At 36.3% G+C, this 15,294-nt stretch overlaps 1 long non-coding RNA gene across 1 annotated transcript; it reads right to left on the minus strand.

The window, feature by feature from the left end:
* Positions 1-7,119: 7,119 nt before the first annotated feature.
* Positions 7,120-8,215, minus strand: LOC132125450 (uncharacterized). The gene is made up of 4 exons (XR_009426917.1): positions 8,081-8,215; positions 7,580-7,772; positions 7,233-7,468; positions 7,120-7,140 (listed from the first exon to the last, which is right to left on the minus strand). It is a non-coding gene; the product is annotated as an uncharacterized LOC132125450 (long non-coding RNA).
* Positions 8,216-15,294: the final 7,079 nt, after the last annotated feature.

Genomic DNA, 15,294 nt, shown 5'->3' on the forward strand with positions numbered 1-15,294 from the left:
AAAGATTAAATGGAAAAAAATAAAAATGATTGCACAGCCATCAATTATGTGGCGATATGCTCTAAGCATGTAAACAACTAATTAACAAAAGAAGAAGAAAGAAACAGCATGGCACGCTTTTTCTTAGCGTCCGTTTCTATAGTGACTCGTCGATTCATCGCTCTGTTGAGAATGTCTTGAGTCTTAACCAGGAACATACTCTGAGTTGAATTAACTTACTCCCGGACGAGTTTTTGGAACCACATACCTCGAGTAAGCAAGGTTTGGGGTTAATCAACCGAGAGTTCAGGTTTTAGTTCACGGTAAGTTAACCCTGCTTTCTGGAATACCCCCCTGCTCACTCTCTGTGTGAGCCAGGGGTGCGTTCGGATTGCATATGAAATAAATGCATAGTAACGCGCCGCATTTAACGTTCAGTAACGTTAACGGCATTGTAACGACGGGAAAAGTAATTAGTTAGATTACCGCGTTACTGAAAAAATAACGTCGTTACCTAACGCCGTTCTTTTAAACGCCGTTATTCCAAACACTGGTTTTGAATGGTAACAGGCAACATCACATGACAGTCTTCATGTTTTTATTTATTATGGAGTCATTTCTGGCTATTTTCATTTGAAATTAACATTTTACAGTCTAATTAAATAATAAGACATTAAAAAGCACAAGTGTTACAAATTTTGGTTCATCCATGACACAACAAAAAGTCAAGCCAAGTGCATTGTATTGTGAGATACAACATTCTATACATATATTCTGATTATTATTTCTTCCATATCATTATATGCAGAAGTAAAAATTGTAGCAGTATGTAATTACAAACATATTTTACAATGCAATGCACTTGACTTGGCCCGTTTTCTGTGTGATGAACGGTTTTATATTTAATTCAGGCAATAAAAACAGAAATGTATTAACCACAATATCAGCTGTGGTTTTTAGTCTTCTAATCTTACAGAAAAATAATTGATCTGACAGATTAAGTCACGTCTACAATTGGATTAAAAATTTTAATCTTAACGCAACTTGCAGAATTAAAATGAGATCAGATGAATTTCATCTACTTCATCTTCACTACAATACATATTGTATCACATACTATTATTTTAAAAAGAAATAGCAAGCTAGGCTGGTATTACATTCCAGGCATAACCAAAATTAGTTTGAGAATACAGCCATCCAATACAATGTTCTGCACAAATTCCTTCTGTATTTGGACATAATAGTCTCTGTTCACCAGTCTGAGTAAATTACACAATGAGATCAAGAAGCCAATGTGTTGTATGGTGATCCAGTTTGAGTGGCCCAATGGGGTCCAGCAGAGCCCATCTGTGAGCCATTAGACACGGAAAGGCCTGAGCCAACCAGCGATGCCTAAACCAGACTAGATTCAGTCCAAGAACCTCAGATACTTCAAATGATTCGCATTCGGGAAACCAGCAAACCCTCCCCCACAGGCATTTTAAAAATAAATCCCAAGTCTATCAAATGAGGAGAATTCGTAGTTGACACGAGGGAAATCTGCATGTATTTGGATAAGGACATTCAACTCAAAAATCAATGAAGCTTTAAACTGAACAAAGTCTGGTATGTGATTTCAAAAAACTGATGGAAAACACACATACATACATACATACACATACATACATACACACATACATATATATATATATATATATATATATATATGGCTGTATTCTCAAACTATATATATATATATATATATATACACACACACATACATACATGCATATAATTTGCATAAACACATGATATTCAATATTTTATTTAATATTTCATGTGCCCAATAATATTTAATAAACACATTATATTTCATAAATAATATAATATTTAGTCCCATGTGTGATTTTGATGTCAGCAAACAGACAGAAAACATGAAAATATTTAATTATTTTTGGAAAATAGTATGTAAGTTCAGTATCAGTGCATGTTTTGTTGAACATTTTATGCTTTATATATCCTTTATAACTGTGTCAGTTCCCTTTTTAACTTTTTTTATTTTTCCTTTTTTCCTTTTTTTTAGTTGCTAAAACATGCGAACACACAGTACACAATAATACATCCTCCAAAAAGCTGAAGAAAGTATATCACTCTCATAGTAGTAGTATGCAAATTGGGACGCAGCCACAGTGTAAGAAACATTTATCTTTTAGAACGGCACATTCTTGGCAAGCCTCAAAAGTTAAAGCAAAATTAATGATGGAGAGACAGACTGTATCAAAGGATGTACATGAGGATTCGGCAGCTGACAAATGAAAGAGTGTCCATGCGTGTGTGGCTGAGGCAGTTTACTAGCTTGGCTCCAGGCATTGATTTGATTTTAAAGCTGCTGACTGACATTCACAGTCTGGACGGTGAAGCACAGATAAGAAGAGACTTTAACTGTTTGCTCAGGGCTGCCAACATTTCTACCTCTTTGTGTTGTTGAAATCTATCTCACCCCATATCTGGTGTGTTTTAGGGTTTTGGGGTGGGGATTGTGTCCTTCCTGTCTCCAACTTGGTTAACTCATTGTGTTGTTTTGTGGCTGATATCTGTCTTTTCCCATGGTGTTGTGTGGTGAAGTTGGGAGGTTTGACGCCTCATGTGATAAAGGACCCACCTGAGTAAACAGGTGTTGAGCAGTTTACCCGCCACCCAGATTTATGGTCCATTTCCTTCCACGGATGAAGAGTTCCACCTTCTATCAGCTGTTCTGGTCATGCATTTGGGTGGGAATCAGACTGTCTACAGTCTCTGTTGCAGTGTGATAACCATGTCTATTAGAAAAGATAGGTGAGGTCAGGAGGTCAATGAACTGTTACACACGCACTGTACGGACATGCAACATTAGTCACTGTACATGCTATCGAACTAACAGGCAGAAAAGCTGTTTAACAGATGTTACTGCAACAGGAAGCAAACCTGTCTGTAAAATACATGCATCATCAGGCTTACATTATTTCATACTAAAGGAAATTTGAAAACAGCATCAGCATGTTAAAAAGGATTTGACCAAGAACATTTTTCATGCTTCAATTAAATGGAATAATCTGCAAGTGGAGTAAGTTAAAAAAATGTCAGTTATCTCTAATTTCTTTCAATTTTGCTTTTTAGATAAATGTATCACGTTTGGATATTTATATATATATATATATATATATATATAGAGAGAGAGAGAGAGAGAGAGAGAGAGAGAGAGAGAGAGAGAGAGATAGATAGATAGATAGATAGATAGATAGATAGATAGATAGATAGATAGATCCCAAGCTAAAAAAAAACTACCATGAAACTACTCCATTTCCTTTTGTTTTGAGATGTCTGAAGCTTTACACCAGCTTTGTGAGTAAAATAATGAAATTTAAGTCATTATCCACCATAAATCAAATCTAATTTGCATCGAGACCAAGATTTCCAACAGCATTTGACATCATTGCAAAACATCTGCAAAACATCTGAGAGATCGAGAGATACAGGCATGGTTTTCAGTAAAAGATAAATTACAATTCATATATGCAATGCATACCATAAAGTTATGGGCCTGTAAGATTTTATATGTTTTTGCTAAAAAAAAAAAACTATTTAAAAAAGAGTCTTATGTTCATTTATTTGATTAAAAATACATTTTGTGAAATATTATTACAGGTTATAGTAACTGTTTTCTATTTGAATATATATATATATATATTAAAAAAGTAATTTATTCTTGTGATGCAAAGCTGAATTTTCAGCATCATACAATCTTCAGTGTCACATGGTCTTTTAGAAATCATTATAATATTCTGATTTGCTTCTCAATAAATATTTCTTCATTATCAATGTTTAGATAAGTTTAAGATTTTTTTGTGGGGAGTGCAATATGTTTGTATTTTCAGGATGTTTTGATGATTAAAAAGTTCATAGATGTCTTACTGTCACTTTCGATGTATTTAATGCATCCTTGCTGAATAAAATCATCCACAAAACACTTTTGAGTATATAGTATAAAAATAATTTTTTTGGCACTTCTTGGAGTTGACATTCTTATGGAAAAGAACTGTAAATATTCTTCAAATCTCCTTTTGTGCTCCAAGAATGAAACAAAGACACAACTTTGGAACAACATGAGGGTGAGTAAATGATCTCACGATTTTCATTTTTTGGCTGAACTATTTCCTTAACGTCAAAACAAAGACAGAAGGCTAGTGTAATTCAGAAACTCTGTGGTGTGTCTCTGTGGCATCTGCCAAGAGCACATCAGATTGCAAGAACATGTCAAACTTTGTGTTTACACGCTACAAAACAGATCAAAGTTGGACCAGAACTCCCTCTTCAAAATCCAAACTCCACTCTTCCAACTGAAACACACAGGCCTGTGTTTTGGGGACCTCTTCTTATGTGCAAGACAGGAGCTGGACGTGTGAGAGTATAAATACCACAGTGGTTCAGGCACCTCTCCCTTTACCCAGAATTCCTCTGTCCCACTTCCCTTGACGTCACAGCTGGAGAAAGTGGGGCCACTCGTGGTCACTGTGGAAGAGAAACTGCTCCGAAGCGGCTCGAGGAATTTTAATGGTGGAGTTGGAGACCACTGCAGAGAGAGAAAGACTTTAGGGTTTTGACAGCATTGTCAGAACTAAGAGATGTTTGTTTGTAGGCTATGTTAGTGTGTGGATCTTCAGAGAATGATGTGAGAAAGATGTCTTTCTCTCTTTAGAGCTGATCTCCATGCCAAATCTCTCCATCTGGAAGCATGATCATGGCATACAGCCGTTAATGACGGGCTTTAAAACATCCCAGAGCAATCAGTTTTGCATGCAAGCATATCAGTTCACTCACTGTCTTTGGCCTCCTGTAGTTGGATTGACACCACTGATGTCTCTACATGTATATCCTCTCACAAAAGCATTCTTGTTAAAGGGAGCATAACACAGTTTCACCCAATCTCATGTCAATCTTGACTACCTGTAAAGTAGTACTGCATTCTTCATATCTCCAAAAACTCTTTAGTTTTATCATATTTATTTTAAAAAAAAGATACAGCTTTACGATTCTCCCCGACAACAGCCGAGCTCCTGGAGGCGTGCCGTGGGCGGAGCTAAAGACTCACGAAACACTTGAGCTCGACTGCCAACAAAACAAAGACATTTGATGCAGTTATTTACCATGCTGTGGTAAAACATTTTGCTTGAGGAACTATGCGCATGCTCACACACGGGAAGATAGAGGACAGGTGTTTTTCACTGACAAAATGTGTTTTATTATAATAAATTTTGTTGATAAAAGAGAAGTATTGAAAAAGTAATGGCAGCCAAACGGGTCGCTATGGAAAGTCGTTATTTTGCTTGAACACTAATGGTTTAGAAATTCACCTTTTCCCCAACAGAATCCCACTCATAGAATAAAACATGTAGGGCCTACTGTACATAATGTATCGTGACAACAATGTAAACAATGTTAGATACTTTTATTTTGGGGGGCATTTTACCATGTTTTTCTTCTTCAAAGGGAGTATATTTTTTATAAACATATTGATTTTTATAATCATATATTTATCTTTCATATTCCTGTTCTGACTCACCACTGATGGCTGTCAGCACCACTAATTCTCCGTCCTGACTGGGAAATGAATCTTGGCCCCGGTTTAAGTGGACGGCTGGTTTCTTTCATTACTCTAGGGGTTTGTTTGTCTTAACTGCCCATTATTAGGATAGTGAACTTCCGAGCCCGTGCTGGAATGACTACCACATGTTTGTGCTTTGAAATTCCAGCCAAAACAAAAGAATAGAATTTTTTCCGCACAATTCCCATGAGGAGAACTGCGAAAAATAACCAGGAGGTCCTGCAAAGAATGGAAATCCATGCTTTTCTTAATCACAACGCCTTAAAGGGTTAAAAACTCCCAGTGTGCATGGTCCATCCAGCACATTTGTGGAATTCTGCTCCCATTTTTCCTGATTCTGCCTCCTGGAAACATTCGGGAACCTGGAAATGAAACACTTTACCTTTGGGGCCTACAGACTGTACATGAACTTGAAAGCAAAGAGGCCTCACTACAAAACAAAAATAGTCAGATCTCTGTGAAGAGTTAACGTATCTCCTGGCAATGATGTGAGCTCCAGGAATCAGCTGGTATTTCTTATAGGATCCAATTGGTCCGTGTCTGGCTTCAATGAATAACGCTGATGCAGTGAAGAGAAGAGGAGATAAAAAACACACACTTGAGATAAAATGACCTGCGAGCTGTGGCTTGAAGCATCTCATCACGTGTGTCTGTGGACGAGCCACTTATTCCTAGTTGAAAACAAAAAAGTGAAACCAAATGAGGGTCTGTGTGTGGGTGGACTTGCGTATGAATGTATGTGTTTTATGATCAGATCTGGTGGTGATGAGTGATTGCATGATGGCTTAGACAGGAGGAGCTGACATCTGTGCTGTTAACAAAAATGACTCAGAGAAACCCGATCAGTTTCATTAGTTCAGCACATTTTGGTGTCATTCTTATCAGAGATGGTGTACAGAAGAAATATTAGCATGTCTCTAATAAATGTTTTTTTTTCCCATTTTTTTCATTATTTTTTTAAATGACAAATAATGCGATGCAATATTTTGTAGTGCAGCAGGTTCAGAACTAAACTGAGAATGAGACAATGAGACATTGATATAACTGCCAAGTCAAGTTCTTTTAAATGAAAGAACCAGTTTGTCTGTTCAAAAAGTAGTAAATTGAAAGTATAAGCATTAGCATAATTTTTTGTTTTTGTCTCATAGACTCCCACACATACTGCTTATTTACTTACAGATAACTTTTGAATAGAAAAACTGGTCTCACCTTTACCTGAATGTGCTTTTATTTAAAAGAAGTCATCTGATCCTTCTGTAGTTTCAGTATTGTCCAAGCCTTCATGTATAGGCTTATATTTTATCATTTGAGCCCTTTACATTAAAATAAATAGTTGCAAGTAGTTTATGATTGTGTGAATATAAAACATTTTTAGAAAATAATTATATATTCTTACCACTCGTAGCTGAAAATCTGATATTAGAAATGAGAAACAGAACACATATTTTATAATAGGTCTATTAATGCATTTTTATTGAGGTTTTTATTGAGGTATTTTTTTTTTAGATTAGAACTAACCTTTCATCCTGCCAGTCTAATAGCTGCAGAACAGAAAGCAAAAATACAAGAATATTGTATAAGCAAAAGAATATTTGGCTTTTTTTTTTTCTTTGAAATTTTTTATTTTACTTACCCCCAGAACACAAAGGGCAAAATGAAGGCAGTTGAACTTCAATACATGATATTTAACAAACTTATCCATTGCTTCCTCTACATTTTTAGAAAAACATTTTGGAAATTTTTCCTGTGCTCTGAGGCGATACACTTCAACTTTCTTTCCAAGCTTAAAGTGCTTCAGGCTTTTTTTCGAAACAGTGCCAAATTCATGTACATCTGATTTTAAGACACTTTGCATTTTCCTTTCGGAACCTGAAGTAAAAACAAACAAATAAACAAACAAACACTGTCAGTTATTATTAAATAGTCAAGCACTTAGTAGTGGTAAATTTACTGTAAGTAATCCTGTATTTGTTCAATCACCTGTAAAGTCGATGACTTCATTATTCCCACAATAAACGCCAGCATGATAAGCCCCATAATCTGTTTCTCTTAGCAGCAGATCTCCCTGCTCATAGCTGTGCTCTTGTATTCCAGTGATTCTTTCCAAATCTTTCTTAACCTGTTCTCTCCACAGTTGAAACTTACCAATTGGGTTCATGTTGTTGTTGTTTCTCTGAACAAATAAGCAGCAATAAAGAAGTTAATATTATATATCAGAGTATAGGCCTATAGATATTAAAAAAATTAAATGCCACCAATAGTTTGTAGCAGCATGTCTCAATGATCTGTAATTCAGAAAGGGAGGAATGTTGAAACAAATCCTCAAAAAGGAACATTTGTCAAAATTCTTGTTCAAGGTCATCACAACTATAAGATGAAAAGTCAAATTCTGAATATTATAGGAAAAGAATCCTAGTTCATAGTCTGACATCCATTACAAAAACAATACAATAAAGATTACTCTTAAAAATAAAATCCCACCTCTTATGAGAATATATCTTAGTCCCTGGTGCTGTTTGCTCATGTGAGTTTGTACCTGCTTTTCAATGAAAGTATCTGAATTATTCTTGGCAAGGAGGAGTGAAACTCACAAATTCTTTCATTTTCATTTTTGAAAAGTTGTATAGTTGTATAACTGTTGTTATAGGCAGTAGTATTTGTTGTACTAAATGGAATTTATACTATATATATATATATATATATATATATATATATATATATACACACACACACACATATATACATATACATAAACATATACATATACATATATATGAGCTCCAGGACTTTGCTGATATTTGGTCTTTCTTTGGCAGGTTCTAATCTGGCCATGTCTGGATTCAATGAATATGTGTGATGTGAAGAGGAACACACACACTTGAGATAAAAGGACCTGCGAGCTGTGGCTTGAAGCGTCTCATCATTTGGGTGTGTCTGTGGACATGCCACTCCTATTTGCTTGCAATCAAAAAGTGAAACCAAATGAGGGTCTGTGTGGGTGGACTTGAATATATGGATTTTATGATATGGTTTGGTGGTGATGAGTGATTGTATGATGAATTGGACAGGAGGAACTGACATATGTGCTGTTAGCTATAATGATTCAGAGAAATACAGATCAGTTTCGTTATTTGAGCAGATTTTGGTGCCCCTCCCATCAGAGACAATGTACAGCAGAAAAACAGCAGCATCAGTCTGAAATAAGTGTTTGAAGGTTTAAATCATTCAGAAATTTCTCATTTCTGTTTCCTGAACAGTTGCTTGACACTGCAAATTGACTCACACGTACAGGAACATTTCATCAGAATCAGCCTATGGGGTTGTGGCTATATGGATACGGCCAGAAACTAACAATAGATTAAATGTTCTACCTATCAGATTTTGTTCTATTAACATCTACACCTACCCCAAACCTAAACCCCTTACAGTAATGCAAAAACAGTAATTATTGTTGTACACTAAGTAGCCTTAACCCCTCTAAAGGCACAGCTCATGTAAATGTGTTCAATGCTTTATTTTTCCCATTTTATTCCTAAGTGGTGCTTGTTTCAGAAAACTTTAGGACCCTATGTGAGTTATCATCCCATACTAAGGTGTTCAAAAAGCTGTTATGTGATTCCAGTTTTGTGGATGGTTGCTATTGGTGGATCACAAGTCCTAAACAATCCTGCCAACATCCAATTCAATGCATTCTGGTCTTGTCTTATTAGTCAAGACGAGGTATGAGGTAAACTACTGTTGGAATACATTTCTGGTGTGCATCTATGATGCCTATAAATGGTGTCCACATAGGTCACTCTAGGGTTTAGAACAGAACACTGAAAGAGAACCACAGAGCTGTGCAGCTTGTGTTTTGCAAGGTAAAGTCTGAGGTGAAGCCAGCTGTAAGGAATGTGAGGCAGTGTGTTAATCTCTGCCGCTCAGCACTCTTGCAGGATTTTGATTACCATGCGACCTAAGGCTGTTTGGAGAGCGAGAAGCCCTTCATTACCAGCTTTGATGTGTTCATGACTAAAATGCTTAAACATTTAACTGCTCAAAGACTTAAAGAGGCAGAAAGCCGCCTGCAGGTGCTGGCGAAGACAAGCCCAAAAGCTTTCAGCACTCATGTTTTGATAGAGACCAGCATAAATCAACTGAGAAGCAGAGCTGGCGGGGATCCACGCATTCATTCAGTCCGTCTGTTGAGAGACAGTGTTTGAACTTTCAGTTGGATAGAAATAAAGAGTTCAGAAATAACTTTTCAATCAATTGAGAAAATTTACTAGCCATAAATACAAACCCGATTCCAAAAAAGTTGGGACACTGTACAAATTGTGAGTAAAAAAGGAATGGAATTTACAAATCTCATAAAGTTATATTTTATTCACAATAGAATATAGATAACATATAAAAAGTTGAAAGTGAGACATTTTGAAATGTCATGCCAAATATTGGCTCATTTTGGATTTCATGAGATCTACACATTCCAAAAAAGTTGGGACAGGTAGCAATAAGAGGCTGGAAAAGTTAAATGTACATATAAGGAACAGCTGGAGGACCAATTTGCAACTTATTAGGTCAGTTGGTAAAATGATTGGGTATAAAAAGAGCCTCTCAGAGTGGCAGTGTATCTCAGGCCCCGTCTACACGGAGACGCGTTTCTGTGAATATGCACACATTTTTTATCAGATTTCGTTTCGTCCACACAAATCTGGCATTTTGGGAGAGAGAAACTGCTATTTTTGAAACGCCACCTTTGCGTTTTCGTGTGGACAGTGATTTTGTATATTTTTTTAAACGATGACATCATCAGCCCACATCTCGCCCCTAGTCAGACACCTCTACGTAACGTAACAGCAACAAAAACATGAACACACACTGGACGATTGTCTTTTCATCAACTAACATTAACACAGATTAATAAATGTATTGTTCCAGGTTCGTTTGTATACCACGCGCAATGTTTATGCGCATAGTCCATGTCTTCTTCTCCGTTTTTAGTGTATCTCTGTGGCAGAATTACAGTGCCACAGGCTGGTCTGGCATGTATACTACATTGTTTTGTGGTTTCGGTTGAATGCGGATATTTCTTGATACGAGGAAAAAAAGATTGGATTGGGTGAAGGCCGGAAAACCTTACTGGATGCCCGTGATCTTCGGGCCCTGCATCACATACAGAAATGCTACTGTAATGGAAATCACAACATGGGCTCAGGAATACTTCCAGAAAACATTGTCGGTGAACACAATCCACCGTGCCATTCGCCATTGCTGGCTAAAACTCTATAGGTCAAAAAAGAAGCCATATCTAAACATGATCCAGAAGCGCAGATGTTTTCTCTGGGCCGAGGCTCATTTAAAATGGACTGTGGCAAAGTGGAAAACTGTTCTGTGGTCAGACGGATCAAAATTTGAAGTTCTTTTTGGAAAACTGGGACGCCATGTCATCCGGACTAAAGAGGACAAGGACAACCCAAGTTGTTATCAGCGCTCAGTTCAGAAGTCTGCATCTCTGATGGTATGGGGTTGCATGAGTGCGTGTGGCATGGGCAGCTTACACATCTGGAAAGGCACCATCAATGCTGAAAGATATATCCAAGTTCTAGAAAAACATATACTCCCATCCAGACGTCGTCTCTTTCAGGGAAGACCTTGCATTTTCCAACATGACAATGCCAGACCACATATTTCATCAATTACAACATCATGGCTGTGTAGAAGAAGGATCCGGGTACTGAAATGGCCAGCCTGCAGTCCAGATCTTTCCCCCATAGAAAACATTTGGCTCATCATAAAGAGGAAGATGTAACAAAGAAGACCTAAGACAGTTGAGAAACTAGAAGCCTGTATTAGACAAGAATGAGACAACATTCCTATTCCTAAACTTGAGCAACTTGTCTCCTCAGTCCCCAGACGTTTGCAGACTGTTATAAAAAGAAGAGGGGATGCCACACAGTGGTAAACATGGCCTTGTCCCAACTTTTTTGAGATGTGTTGATGCCCTGAAATTTAAAATCAACTTATTTTCCCAGTTTTAACAACTGATATGTCATCTTTGTTGTATTCTGAATAAAATATTGAAATTTGAAACTTCCACATCATTGCATTCTGTTTTTACCCACAATTTGTACAGTGTCCCAACTTTTTTGGAATCGGGTTTGTATGTCCAACAGTCCTATGATGTGTTATTATTTTTTTATTAAATAATATACATGATAATATACAATATTAATATATGTATGGGTCATTCCACAAAATCGGTGCCTTATCCACATGGAAAAAAAAATGTAATAAGTTTAATCAACTTTTTATTTTAAACCCATGAAATTAATGTAGTCCGATTACTTTTTCAAGTAACTAGTAAAGTAACATATCACTTTTTAATTGACAAGAAAATATCTGAGTTACTCAGAAAAGTAACACCAGTTACTTTGTTTTCCCATTTATTGACTGACAAGTCTCCTGTCCCCATATCGGGAGAAATCAGAGTACAGAGGCGGTATGTGTGCTTTGTGAACATGTAGTTGTAGACTAAATGTGAATGTATATTAATTCATCCCACTCACAAAACAAAAAAAATGATTTAGTATTTGTCAAAATGAATTAAAACAGTGAAATGCAAACTCAGCATATGACGTAAACCTGCAATAATTAAATATGTTAAATAACACAAATTTATCTAATCTCATTTTATTAACCAATGCCTTTGCTGCTGACCTTTGATGATCCAGTTCAACCATAGTAATAAGCAAAAATTGCTTCAAATAAACTAACAATTGTGCTTCAGTGTTTTCTTTATTGCTGAAGAGTGTTGACCTTCTTCTTCTGCGTTCTACAGTACATACATGAATTTACTTTTCCTTCAGCCTGAGGTTTATTTATTACACTTTTTGGTGTGAAAGGGTTTTAACATTTGCTATAAATAGAATTTCTTATATTAAAAACAATCAAGCCCTGCTCCTATTTAAAAAGTAACGCGAAAGTAATGCATTACTTTCCATTAAAAGTAACTAAGTAACATAATTAGTTACTTTTTTAGGGAGTAACGCAATATTGTAATGCATTACTTTTAAAACTAATGTTCCCCAACAATGGAAATGAAGACACCTTAAAATGACAAGAAATTGTATTTGTATTTGTATTGTAAATGTGCCATCTCAGGCTATGTAATTTATTATTTTATGACTATATGTCATGTTTTAGTATTTTTGTCAACCCTGTTACTGACACAAGTGTTACTAGATACTATAGTTTAATTAGAACTATTTTATAGTTTTCACATATGAGCAGCAATTTACTCCCTCTTTTCACTGGGATTGTTTCAAAATATGGATTTTTAAAAATATATTTTTTTATATTTGTCGTTCAGATTACCAGGAACATCCTAATTTCGGATTGTGACCACATGTCAATTATGAAATGTTTATATTTTTACAAGAGATATATTAAAAAAGGGTTTTTACAAAATAAAATATAAAGATAAAATGGAAAAACCTGAAAGGCTGTATCAGATATAATTGTTTAAAGTTTTTATGCAATTAATGACAGCAACAGGATTGACGTCATAGTCACAGGACCAGACCAGAGTAACAGGAATGATAGAACACACATTCTTCAGCACACTGCACATATTTGTTTACATGATACTGTAAACTTTTACTGTTTTAAATTGCATTTTATTGTTTTGCACTATATATATATATATATGTATATATATATATATATATCTTAGAAACATCTTACTCATCATTTTGGTCCTCATCTCCTGACCTCATTTGTCTCACTCCCCCCTTCTATCTGTCTTCCCGAGTCTTGACCCTATTCTCCACCGCTCAGGTTTTCCCGTGAGTTGCGTGCGATGGAAGCAGGGGAAGGAGGAGGGAATCTTTCATCAGCTGCACGAGCAACAGGGGGGTCAGTCTGCTGAGAGAGGGATTGCTTTTCAAAGGACCATCTCTTCATTTGTTTTCCCAGCAACATTTCACTTGCTGTTGTACAGAGTAAAATCCCTCCCTTTTAAGAGGAAAAGGGGCCAGAAAGCCATCCGTCATAAAGGGATATTTCAGAGCGGCCAATTTAGCTTTGATATCAGAAGTTTTCCTCCCTTCGTGACAGCTAAGGAAGATGGTATCTTAAACTTTCCCTCCCAAAATAGCTGTTCTCACACGCTAAGACTGGAGGAAAATAGTTTGCTAGGTTCCCCAAATGATCAAACAATCCCACTCCATCTATGATATTTGGAAATTATCTTGAGAGATATTCCTTCTTAACAACAGTTCCATAAACAAAAACGTTAACAATGTATAACTTACATTTTACACAAAATTTTGCTGGTTGTTTGGTTCTTTTTTGCTCCGCAATTGTTTCGAAATGAAATCAAACCATAATCAGGAATCTGCATTTTCAAGCCACACACAAGTAGCTAAACAATAACCATTCAGGCCTATATTAAACTATCTTAGATGCAAACACCCTTGATTGTCAGAAATAATTAAAAATAATAGTTTTTAAGATTAGAAGATTATGCATTTGTGTTTTGTCCTCACAGAACAGAGATAAAGTGTGTGTGTGTGTTTGAGAGGTGACCTCAGATTTTTTTTACGAGAACTGTGAACCACAAGGGCCAGATCTGGCATCATAAACCTTCAACTGTGACAGGTAGAGACCACCAGGAACACAAAGACCTACTGGGTTTGAACTGAGTGTCCTTGAATCCAATCCCTTTTTCTATTCTCTCCTCTTCTGGTTCTGTCTTATTGGGGCATAAGCCTAAATTAAATGTTAGCAAAATATTCTTAAAACATTTTTTAGATAGGATGATGAACAAGGGATGAAAAGCGTTGAAAAACTGCTTCAGTATGATTCTTAGTGAGCCCTTAAAGAACCGAATCCAACAATTTTTACAGGACGAATCAGTCACACATCTTATTTTCCTATGGCTAACTCTCTCCATTTCCCCATTTGTAATGGGCTGGGCTGAAATCAGGCCACGCTTGTAATCCCGCCTGAATGAAGGTTAACTAGAGTCTTCACATGCCAAACGCTCTCAGCTTCGGCTTTAAATCTACAGCATGTAGAATCCATCAGCACTTTCTTTAGCGCTTTCCCACAAATAAATTCTTAAAGATTCCACTCACAGCCCTTTCCAAACTGCTCTCGGCATAAACGCTTTTCCCCTTCTCAGATTCAGACGTCAAAGTTTATTTGAAGAAGGCTGAATGAGAGGAAGCGAGAGGAATGGAAAGAGAAATAAAAAAAGCTTTAATCACAGAAAACTGCCCCGGAAAAAAAGGGCAGAAGAAAAAAGAAGTTCATCTACTTCAAGTATTTATTTACAGAACGTGTATTTATGACCATATGGTATTAATATTTGTCTCAAGTGATCTAATCGCAAGTAAACAGCATTAAACAAGTGCCAATAGGGTTTTGGAGATGCTTTTTGATCTTATCATTGTAGAATCTGCTATTCCTTAAAACAAAACATTGTTCTTTGTTTATTGTTCATTTGGTCAAACTGATTCACAAATTAGGGAAGAAATTTATGAATCAGTTTGTTGGATCTGCACAGACCAATCTGTCTTTTTAGAATCTATCTGTCTTCATACAGAATCACCGACTCTCAAATAAAACACAGCTGCAACTCCAAGTGTTTGCTTTAAAACTATTTCTATTCCTTCTTAAAATGTTCCAAGAACTCTTTCTTCCTCTGCCAC

The sequence above is a fragment of the Carassius carassius genome, chromosome 43 (genome assembly GCF_963082965.1).
Source record: "Carassius carassius chromosome 43, fCarCar2.1, whole genome shotgun sequence".
In the NCBI taxonomy this organism is placed as follows: Eukaryota; Metazoa; Chordata; class Actinopteri; order Cypriniformes; family Cyprinidae; genus Carassius; species Carassius carassius.